Genomic DNA, 12,315 nt, shown 5'->3' with positions numbered 1-12,315 from the left:
ATTATTTTAAGCACACAAAAAGTACGCTTTCAATACAATTAAGTACACTTCTTTTTCACAAGGGAAGACAAAGCTGTGGTGTCATGTGATCAAAATCACATGACCTATCAAATGTCCAATCATATTTGAGGGTGGAGCAATCATCAAACAGGAGGCATCTTGTGTGAAGACCATCCAAAGGCCAGTGACATAGAGTTTGAACAAATTTGATATTAAGGAGTTAAATACATTTTAAACAAAGCAATCCTGCTACTTTTTAGCCTTATATGCTTATGAAATGTTTGTCCATCAAAAAATAGTTTAACTTTGTGTGTATAAACTATATATTGTATATTTTTATCAAATTTCCTAGTGTCCCACATTAGGAAATGTGGTTTCCAAATCCGGGACAGCATGATCAGCCTAATGTGGGACAGTACTTAAATGAGTCAAAAATGTGTGGTGGGGCATGGTTTGTGGGACAAACATGGTTATTTACATGGTTTTAGTCTTGTAATGCAATATTACAATACTGTTAATGCAGATTTTTACAGTCATGTGAATTTTTTTATTCTTGGGGGGCGGTTTGAAGGCTCTTTTTTGTGTGTGTGTGTGTGTATGTGTGCATGTGCATGCATACGTGTGTGTGTGTGTGTGTGTGTGTGTGTGTGTGTGTGTGTGTGTGTGTGTGTTTGTGTGTCATGTGTGTGTAAAAGGTAGTTGACTTAACATGAAAAATAGCTCTGAATCTGAGCACAGAAAACCAATAAAGCCATTCCACTTTATTTTATGCATCTGATTAATTCAATGAAATGTATTTCAGATCACAATGGCAAAGGTGAGAAAGACAGGGACAGATTGACAGATGCAGAAAGAGATGCAGAAACAGGGAAAGGATAAGAGAAAGAAACTTAATCAGTGGAGGCAGGAAAGGATGAAAAGAGCCATAGAGGAGTACAGGCAGATTGTTGAGGATGGTGGGGTCCCTCAGCTGAGACTGTTGGCCAGGGCAGGGAATGTCCCTAAATCTACTCTCCAGTGAATCTAAAATAAAATAAGATTTTACTATTCTACATATATCAATGTGATTTTTGGTCTTTTATCATAGATTTTTCAGTGTCCCACATTGGGGGACACAACTGTCCCACATTAGGAAGCTGCAGATTTTCTCAGACGACTTTCAATAAGAGCACTAATATGTCTATAATTTCTCTTATGAATGGGTTATCTGAATTTTCTCTTTTGATTTGATTAGAAAACCCCCTGAGGATTCCAAAAAGGTATTGGATGTGGATTTAATGTATTGTCTTCACGTCGTAATATTCTACAAAAGTCTGAAAAGCAAAAAATGTCCCACATTAGGGCAATCCACCCTATTCAAGAGATAACAAATTTTGGGATTTCGTTATAAAAATAAATATCGTTAGGATAAAACGGTGGGTCGCATTAGTAGGGTATGGGTTAAATATAAGAACTTAAATCAACCCTAAATGTACTCACAAAATAAATGGGCAGCAGTTTCTTCAAAAAGACCACAAAATGAGCAAGTTTAATCAATATCAAGATATTTACAGATAGATGAATTAAACGTGTCGTTCAAATCTTTTAAGTTGTTGCGCTTGTGATAACGCGTCGTAGGTCACATGATAACGTCAACATGGCAGATGTCCAGTTCACATTCATACTCAACGAGATCTGGCTATAAAGTACCTACTCTTTTAGCGCTCGTTAAGTAAGTACTCATTGAAATTGAGTACCTACTCATTGAGTATGCGGTTTGGAACGCAGCTATTGATTTCATGAATGATGATTGGGGTCATCAGTTGGCTATTAGAAGTAATATTATATGTTAATAGTGTTATTTTGTAAAAAAAAATTATAATTTGAAACAACCAAATACATTTTTGAAACAACTTACCTTTGATGATATTTTGAGACAAGCAGCAGGTTATAAGTTTGATGATTATTAAGAACATTCTTTTAAAGAATTTGAATTCTTTAGAACAATCTTTTTTTTTTTTAAGAAAAAAAGATAAGAATTAGTAGTATTTTAACTTTTTTCTTCGGCTACATATAAAGAAAGAAAAAATAGCAGTTAGAATTGATTCTGTACTCTTTGACGTGTATAATCAGATTTTATTTGACTTTTATTTTAAAAACAAAATAAATGAAAATTATGAACAATAAGTTGCAGAGGATTGGTATGTGCTATTCATTCTTTTGACCACCAGATGGATGAAACATACACATGCTGAATAGCTTCAAGTCATGAACCCTTTGTGCTTTGTTTCAACATCACTAGCATTTTGTTTCCACTTTTCCTACCTTTGTGTACTGAGTTGTCTAACAACTGGCAAATCAGTGGACAGTGGTATATACAGGACAGCATGTAGGCTACATTTGTAATCTTGAGTTAAAGGAAGAATATCTTTATTGGTGCATAATACAAAGAATTAAGTGCAAGTGCAACTGCAAGTGAGGAAGTGCAAAAAGATTTCTGGTCCACTTTTCAAAGTCACACTTAATTTCTTCTTTAAAAATAAAAATACAATAAGCAGCTCAGGAAAGGATTCAGTGTTTCATTTTTGGTGGATTCATTTATTTCACAGTAAAGCTGTTCTGTCTAGAGGTGATCAACTTTGAGGTTCATAACAGCAGGACAGGAAGAAGCGCTTCACCTTCCAGCTAAACACACATCAAACAAATTGCCATTCGCATGCAAAAGTTGTTTGTCCATTTAGCAGATCAAATCACATATCTGAAAAAAACCTGACCACAGCTGGTTTCAGTTTGACTCAGAAACTGAGATAGTATCACACCTCAGTAAGATTGTCAATGTGAGAAGCAAGACTGTTATCGATTAAACTATTATAAAAACCATTTTAAAATCCCTAAAATGTATTTTATTGTTAAATTTATGTTGACAAATTCAATATTCTCACAATTTGACACTCTTCTTCTTTACTTATTTAACAATCAGTCAACAATTTTTCAAAACCCATGCATCCAAAAGGAGGGTTAAAGTCTGTGGTGGGAGGACTCACAGACTACATGAACAGCTCGTCTGCAGATAGTTATAGATCAGACACTGATGAACTGAAGAAGATGTTTCACATGTTTGTTTTGTTGTGGTTCTGCTGGTGGAGTGTGATCGGTAAGTTATACAAGCTTTTGTATAGCCTCATTTCTTTCCATTTCAAGATAATAAAGCGGCTGCTATACTGTTCAGTTTAAAATATTTTTGTCGGCTGTAATCCGTATCAAATGAAGCATTATTGTGAGATTATTGTGTTTTAAATTGTAGTGTTAGGCCTGGAATCATCAGGAAAATGTAATAAATTGTTAAGTCATGGGGGGAAAAATTAAACGTTTTATAGTGAATGTGTAAAATTTTCAGGTGTATTTTTTGTTAGAATTATAAATGCAAATTAGGAATGTAAGCAATTTTTAAAGAAATATTTTAGGGGAAAAAACGTCAAAGTTATTGCTGCAGTTATAAAGTAACCACAACGTTTAAGTCCGATGACGATGAAGATACAAATCAAAGCGTGTTTATTAAAACAAAGTAAATTCAGGCAATTCGCATAAATCTTGAAAAAAGGCTTTAAAAATGTGAGTGTAGATATAAGACGGTATCCAAGCACAGACGATACCGGACAATGACTGTGAGAAACAGATGAACATAAATACACAAGGAGATGAACTCAAATACAAACAGGCGTGCTCTAATTAGGAAAATAAATAACCATGAGTAAATAAACAACCGATGAATGACGTGCAAACAGGAACAAAGGCAGACGGCAACAAAGAGAAGCATCATAAGAGTCAATGAAAAATGAAACTAAAGCTAAACTGAACATAATGCTGACAGTAAAGGACATTTTATGTATTAAATTATTTAATTAAATGATCATGTATCTTATCTAACAACACTCATTTATTTGCCAACATCAAGACACTATAAAGATTGAACTATTGGTTCACACTCCTCTGTCTGTTCATGTGTATCACCTTTTATTTTATTTTATGCCTCTGTTACAGTTCTTTACTGCTGTTCACATTTAAAGTTTACAAACTACTGCTGATTTCATCTTTACACTAAATCAGTGACAAAACCTCTTCATGTTCTCAGGTGTGTTTGGTGAGTCAGTGTCAGTGATGGAGGGAGATTCAGTCACTCTAAATACAGGAGTTACTGAAATTTATGAAGACGATGACATAATGTGGAAATTTGGAGATGAAAAGTCTCTGATAGCTGAAATCAGCAGAGATACTGGAGTCTCCCCCACATCTAATGTTCCTGATGGGAGATTCAGAGACAGACTGAAGCTGGATCATCAAACTGGATCTCTGACCATCACAAACATCACTACTGAACATGCTGGAGTTTATGAAGTAAAGATAATCGGAGCAAAACTGGTTCCGAAAATATTCAGTGTTTCTGTCTATGGTGAGTATAGAGAACATTTGCCATGTCCTTTAAATCTTCTATCAAAGAAATGTTTCAGGTTTAATACAAATTAAAGGTACAATATGTAAGAATTTTGTATAAAAATATCCAAAAACCACTTGCACAGTGTTATATATTTCTTTCAATTATGTGCTTACATTATCTTAAATGTTTCCAAGAATTTGTACATTTAGAGAAATGCACAATTTTAAATAGTGCCCGTCCCTTGTAACTCGTCGCCTGTCAATGACGGAATATCCGCATTATCCGCATTAACAACTGCGTTACGTCTAGCAGCACGCTCCTGCTGTTGTTGTTTCACTTAAACATTATGGATCATGGCAAGCAGACTTTGGGACAAAAGGAGAACTAAAACGATGATCATTATCGGCATGGCGTTTTCGAGATGCCTAGAGCTTCGGGGCAAACTTCGACTTGACAGTGCTTCACGACTTGACAGAGACGCCGCTCTTGCATGTACTTTATTAGACAGGTGAACAAATGTACATAAAACAAATCAATGTTATATAGCCCAATGTGATGAATCATTAGAATATGATCAGTATGTTATTCTAATGTTGATCTAGCTTACTGCTAGTCTTATACAGCCAACAAACTAACACATAGAATAACATTAAGGGCCCTATCTTGCACCCAGCGCAATTGACTTTGTACACTGACGCATGTATCATTCCTATTTTGCACCCGCGCACAGCGGACTTTTCCCTCCACAGACACCCGCGGTAAATTAGGAAATGAACTTGCGCTCCCGGGGGCGGTTCCGACACAAACGTTCCCTGATGCTATTTTGCAGGTTTAGAAAGCAATTCTGCCACTGACCAGGAAAAACCTTGTCTAAAGTCAGTGGCGGGTTGCGCATGTTATTCATATGCTATTTTAAGGGCGCATGCTTGGCCATAATCAATGTAGCATGTGCACAACGCGCATACACTTTGATTCTCTCATCTACACAGAAGCAGCAGGTTTCATTTTTGCAAATCATACATTATTACAAGGAAAAATAGAAAAAATTGAAAAAATAGGCATAAATCTAGCTTACATTTTTACCCAAATTATCATGCGCCTGTTTAACCGAAGCTAATTTGGGTGGGTTTCTCCATCCCCAATGTCACTTCTCTGTCTTTTACAGCCCTGACGAGAATGTCGGGTCTACTCGGATGTGAACCGCTCCTGGCGCGCGCCTGGCAAATCCGCCGTTATGATAGCCATCTGCCATGGAACAAGTGCGCCTGCTCTTAAAGGGAATGTGAGATGACTCTCTGATTGGTTTATTTCACGTTCTGCCCAAACCACACCTATGAATAATGAAGCTACTTCAGACCAACCCATTTTAGATTTGCGTCGGGTGCAAGAGTCATTTATCCCGCCTGGAAAATAGCAACAGCGCCCAAGACCCGCCCACAAAGTTACTTTGAAACAAAGTTTCGCGCTTGATACTTGCGTTTCAGATCATTAAAATAGGGCCCCAAAACTTTCAACACACTCAAATACTGTTTAGTGTGATAGTGTAATGTTAGACCAAGTGAAAAAGCGCTGCGTTACCTGCACAAGTTTAATTCGTCTAATAAACTGACCTGTGTGAATAGTAATTCAGCAATTGCGGGTAGTTCGGTAGAATTAAATGCCCTTGTTTCTTTATATCAGTGGGACTCACGTGTGGCACTGATATCTGTCTCTTATTAGCAATCGCGCCCTGCTTCAGACCACAGTCATGATAAAACCATCAATGTATTCTCTCATCCATAAACATCATTAGATCCATCGGCATGACGACAAGTTCCTGAGAAAATCACGTTTTTGTCAAAGATCAGATTCAGAACGATGTTCAAAACTTAGATGGAGAATCGCTCCATTATTGATAGTTTGTTTTTAAATTTTCCACTTATTCGCTGCGCCATCAACCTACGTCTTTGTTATTATAAGAGGTTAGCGACCCTTAGCGGTGAAAAAAAATACATATTGTAGCTTTAACCTCAGTCTACAGTATTTGTGGCATACTGTTGATTACCCAAAAATCATTTTGACCATACTTTATTAAACTTTATTAAAAAAAAAAAGAATTTAGGTTACTATTAACTCTTTCCCCACCAGCGTTTAAAAACAAAAAGTTTCCAGCCACCGCCAGCGTGTTTAATCTTTTTCACAAAAACTTCACGACCCCCAGAATATTTTGTAGTATGAATATCTGAACATGCATTGTATCAAAAGAAAGAACAGACCCTTTGCTTTTAAACAAACTAAGAAACATTCTATTCTAGCTTTATGCTTTTTTGATCAACACAGTTTTCATAAAATGCAACATTTTGAGCAAAAAGCTGAGAAAATCAGGTTTTGTCAAAGACTAAAATCAGATTCAGAATGATGATCAAAACATAGATCGAATCCATCAACAACCCTAAAGCTTCACAGTCTTATAGATCGTCCTGAGTCGACATTTCATTCAGTAACATTGGGCAGTTTTGATTTGTATAGCCTGTTTAATGTTAATAATGGCATTATTTTACATATGCATATGATTACATATAAAATTGCTTGTTTCTGCATCTTCTTCGCATGTGTTTGATCAGGAGATTCTGTACTGTTTCAGAAGATCTGAAGTAGCGCCCCCTACAGTTTAACAGTGAAAACACAGAAAGACAGAAAAATAACAAAAATAGTGTTTTTTTTATTATTATTTTTTTATATACATTTCTTGATTTGCCCCCTTTTTTTTAATTGGTGTCTCACTGTATAACCCACTGATTTTTTTTAAAGGGAAGGATGGACAAATGGAAATTAAAAATTTGTGGTGATTATGGCACACATTGCTGTTCATTTTAACTTGAACCTGGAATTCCTTTACAGTATTTTCATATTAAATTTTTTGTTAATTTTATAGTTTCAAACACACTATCTGACCATCAATACGCTACACCGAAAACAAGATCGTTCAGATTTATCGTTGTTTCTGTTTATTCTCTCATGTTTTCCAGCTACTCTGCCCATTCCTAACATTACCAGAGATTGTTCTTCATCATCATCATCATCATCAAATTGTTCACTGGTGTGTTCATCAGTGTTGAATGTGTGTGATGCGACTCTCTCCTGGTACAAAGGAATCAGTGTATTGTCCAGCATCAGTGTGTGTGATCTCAGCATCAGTCTCTCTCTACCTCTGGAGGTGGAATATCAGGATAAAAACACCTACAGCTGTGTGCTGAACAATCCCATCAGCAACCAGACCACACATCTGGACATCAACACACTCTGTCACACATGTGCAGGTACAATAATGATGAATATTTGTGATTATTTAACTGTTTTTGAGTTTTTGAAATAAACTGAGATCTCAGTCTGATTTGAGGTCAGACTAACAGACTCATTTTTTCCATTACAGATCAAGGTCTATTGTATGGTTTATTGTACATAGTGTTGATCTCTGCTGCTGCTGCTGCTGGATCTCTGTTGATTGTTGTTATAGTCGTGATCTTCTGCATCTGTAAGAAATGTAGAAAAACAGGTCAGGAATTCAGTTATTACCTACAAATATGAATTAATGCATTTAAATCAGATACACAGATTTTTATATAAGTTTGCAAGCTCTGTTGTTTCAACATGTCTGTATTATTGTTAAAGCAGTTCAGACCCGGGAGGAAGACAGAACTGATTCAGCATTATGTAAACCAACAACATGTAAAAAGGTAAGAAGTTGTTGCAGTCAGTTAGTGTGACTGATGTTCTGTGTGCAGCATCAGACGGTCAGTGAATAGATGTGAGCGGTCAGCCTTGATCATTATTACCTTCATTATCTGTCATTCAGGGTTCTTGCAGGTTTCAGTAAGTCAAATTTAAGACCTTTTTAAGACATTTTAAGACCATAAAGATTGAAATTTAAGAAATTTATGAAATTAATCTTTTTGCCAAAAAAAAAATTCAAATCAAAGAATTAATTTTATTTCAATGAATTCAGTCATTGAAAAAGCATTAATTTAATTTTCAGATAAAGCAATCACATTAGTAACCTTCCACACCCAACAACGTGTGTCAGAGAAAAGAACAGAATCAGATATAAAAAAAAAATTATAGAAAATTGTACTTCTCATATTTTTTGTAAAAAACACATAATTAGTTGATTTTAGTTGATAATAGTTGATCATAACTAGAGATGAAATGGCATGAACATTTTATTTCATGATTAAAGTGACAAAAATTAATCAGTTATCACAGAATCCTGTTCAAAAAGTACTAATACACAATGAAATCAATTCACCAAGTTTTATGTCAAAAACCAGCAAATAACAAATAAAATTAGCATCAATATGCACTTTTTGTTTATATACACATTAAAATAATACCATTAAAAATGATAGCCAGATTTTAAAAATGTCTTGCAACATGTTTCTACATGATACTTCATGTAAAAGTTCAAATAAAGTTTTGACAAAAAAAGGTTTTTATAAAAAGATAAAACTCACATATTTCAGACTTTAAATATTTTTTTATAAAAAGAATGAGTCAAAAATGAAGTGAGGGGTGTTGTTTATTTGGGTTGATTTCAAATATCAACAAGGTTTTCTGAAATCACTTACTGCACCTTTAATAGTTAGATCCCAGTCCTGGAATTTTTTTTTTTTTTTTTTACAGAATTTACAGATTAATAAGGTCTTATTGTGAAGGCTGGTCTGCAATTAATATTCACTCTGATTATTTTAAAACTTTTTTTAAACTGTCACATCCACGTGTTCCTGATTGAGTTCGTGTTTCCTTACAGAAATCAAAGGCGGATGCTGTGTATGAAAATGTCCCCAAAAAACGATGATCAAATACTGTATTTATCTACTGGAATTGATGTTAACCCATTTAATCCCAAATTTTTTCCAGACACAAAAATATCCAAATCATGTGTCATTAGTATCCCTTTGAAACAATCAGTCATAATTTTTAGAAATTTTCATGGAAAAGTGTGTGAAAAAGTGTGTTTTATGATCGGTCACAATTGTGACCGGTGGGATACTGTGTTGTATCAACCATTGTATAGATTGAATATAGGTCTATTTGACCTGTGCAGTGTGTTTGTGTGTGTGTTTTTGTGCGTGTGTGTGTGGGTTTTTTTTGTGTGTTTTTGTGTGTCTGTGTGTGTGGGGGGAGATCAGACATCAGAGGAGACGTGACCATATGTGAGTGTGTGTGTGTGTGTGTTTGTGTATGTGTGTTTGTGTGTGTGTCTGTGTGTGTGTAGAGATCAGACATCAGAGAAGACGTGACCGTGTGTGTGTGTGTGTGTGTGTGTGTGTGTGTGTGTGTGTGTCTGTCTATGTGTGTGTGTGTGTGTGTGTGTGTGTGTGTGTGTGTGTGTGTGTGTGTGTGTGTGTGGAGATCAGACATCAGAAGAGATGTGACCGTGTGTGTGTGTGTGTGTGTGTGTGTGTGTGTGTGTGTGTGTGTGTGTGTGTCTGTGTGTAAAATTAGGTAGATAGTAAGGAAGAACAGTTAGCCTATGTGTATTAGTATGTAGATACAATGGGTTATCCCACCGGTCACTATTGTTGCCGTTGACATGTTTGTGAGTTCTATGACCACATTAAATAAAGTTGAGTAATTGCAAATGCATATATCAATACTAGACACCTTAAACATGATATGTACCAAAAATCTATGTCCTATCTTTATGTTGACATACTTTACCACCCTTTTCTTTGGGAGCTTTCTTGCTGCCATCCTTTTCTCTTGGCGCAAACAGGAAGTAAACAGCTCTGGTCATGTGACAATTTACAGTAAACATGCGACACTGCACATATTTCATTGAGACCCTTTATTATTTCAATATCTGCTGGAAATGCATTGATAGATCATTCAGTAACATTTTTATAGCCTTAGAAATGAAACGGTCACTATTGTGACCGGTGGGATTAAATTTTAAAGCTCATACGGGAAAATACCTCACACTTTTGTTTTTGTTCCCATTTATTCTCGGACAGGATATATCTGTTTGTCTTTACTTTTTTGTATCCGATCTTTTGGTGTCATTGTGATGTGTGAAATTGTTTTAATTTAGTGGTTCATCAGTAGCATAGCACACTGAAACTCAACTTAAAAGTTATATTTTTAATTTATGACACGGAAATGTACCCATTATTCATTATTAAATATCACCATTCAGTGTGCAGTCATGTCATTGCCTGTCATTTACTGTTCTTGTTTTATTTATTTAAAAAATATATATATGATTGAATATTGAGTGCATTGCATAGTTGTGTACAGTATCACACACACAATATCTTCTGCTAGCCTGGGTTTCCCCATACTGCCTTGAGCAGCGCGATTTTATTCACGTCTCAAAGAGAAAGTGGTCTGACGTTAGCCAGGCTAATCTTCTGCTGGATATTTTGTCAAACGTATACAAGCACATCATCGCTCTCTAGTGTTCAAAGCCAACATTATGAAGCTGCAGACTCGGAGCCTGCATCTACAGTCCCGCACCCAGAGTCCCGCATTCTCAGACCCCTCATTTTTCGAGACAGCGCCTCCTGCTGTTCGGAAAATCGTATAACACCCTTATCCAAATGCCATTGAAAACAATAGGATGCAATACGGTCTCGTTTTATTTAAAGTTATCCAAATAAATATTTGTGTTCCCTGCTTAATGCATGTGCCAAAAAAAACTCGTGTTCTCTGACTAACAAATTACCCAGTAGTTATTTTTTGAGCGTGGGTGTAATTGAAAGAAAATTACTGATGGAAGGCATACAATTACTATGGAAGCTTGACTCCGCCACTGAATAATAAATAAATAATAATAATTGCGACTTTTTATCTCACAATTCTGATTTTTTTTTTCTCACAATTGCAATAGCCTATATCAAGTCAGAGTTGTGACTTTTTCTCAGAATTGCGAGATATAAAGTCGCAATTCTGAGAAATAAAGTCGCAATTGCATATTGAACTATCTTCTGAAAAATATTATGTGATATTATACTGTATTGCTACAATGTTTTTTTTTATTCAAATTCCAATTTTTCTTTCAGTTCAATAATGGTCTAATTAACATTATACCTGCTAACATTACAAAACCTGTTTTTTGATATTTTGAATGCGAAGCAAAACTCAAATAAGAATAGACAAAACACCAATAATAAACAATTCTGTACTTTATTTAACGATCACCTAAGCATCATCTTGCTGTAAACAGGACAAAGGAAAGAAAAAAGGAAAGAATTGTGTTATTGACTTTACTTTTCGTCTTCAGTTGCATTAAAAAAAAAAAAACTCATTTAGTCGCTTTGGATAAAAGCGTCTGCTAAATGAATAAATGTAAAATGTAAATGCATAAGGTAAAATAATTTCTGGTAGGCGAATGTTCCTTCTTTTTGCAATCGCTCTGTCAAATTCCTCGACTTCACTAAAATAAAAGATGAATGCCATTGTCAAAAATATTGTGTAATAATAAATTATATTTTTGTGCAAATGCAAATTACAAGCATACCTACCTAGGGTGATAAGTATAGGGCCACGGAGGAAATGGCTGGCAACAACTTCATATCAGTTAAATTAATATTGATTCATTTTAATACTACGTTTTATAATAACTAATTTAAGTAGTCTACATAAATTATATAAAGTAAAATAATTACTCCGGCATTAATTAATTCAACTTAATAGTTTTAGGAAAAAAGGTCCGGTAATTAAAAAAAAGGTAAAATGGTGAATCTGATTAAATAATTAATGATGACATTCTTTGATATTAACACACTTAATGTATTTAATTGGTCTACTTTAATGTCAACTAATTTTAATCAAATTTTTACAATGGCTTGTCTACCAAAAGTCCAAGGTTAAAGGCTAACGTAAGCTATCAAAATATTTTCTGGGAAAAAAGGCGAAAAAAA

The sequence above is a fragment of the Squalius cephalus genome, assembly GCF_949319135.1.
Source record: "Squalius cephalus genome assembly, chromosome: 13".
In the NCBI taxonomy this organism is placed as follows: Eukaryota; Metazoa; Chordata; class Actinopteri; order Cypriniformes; family Leuciscidae; genus Squalius; species Squalius cephalus.
Note: the sequence above shows the minus strand (reverse complement) of the source record.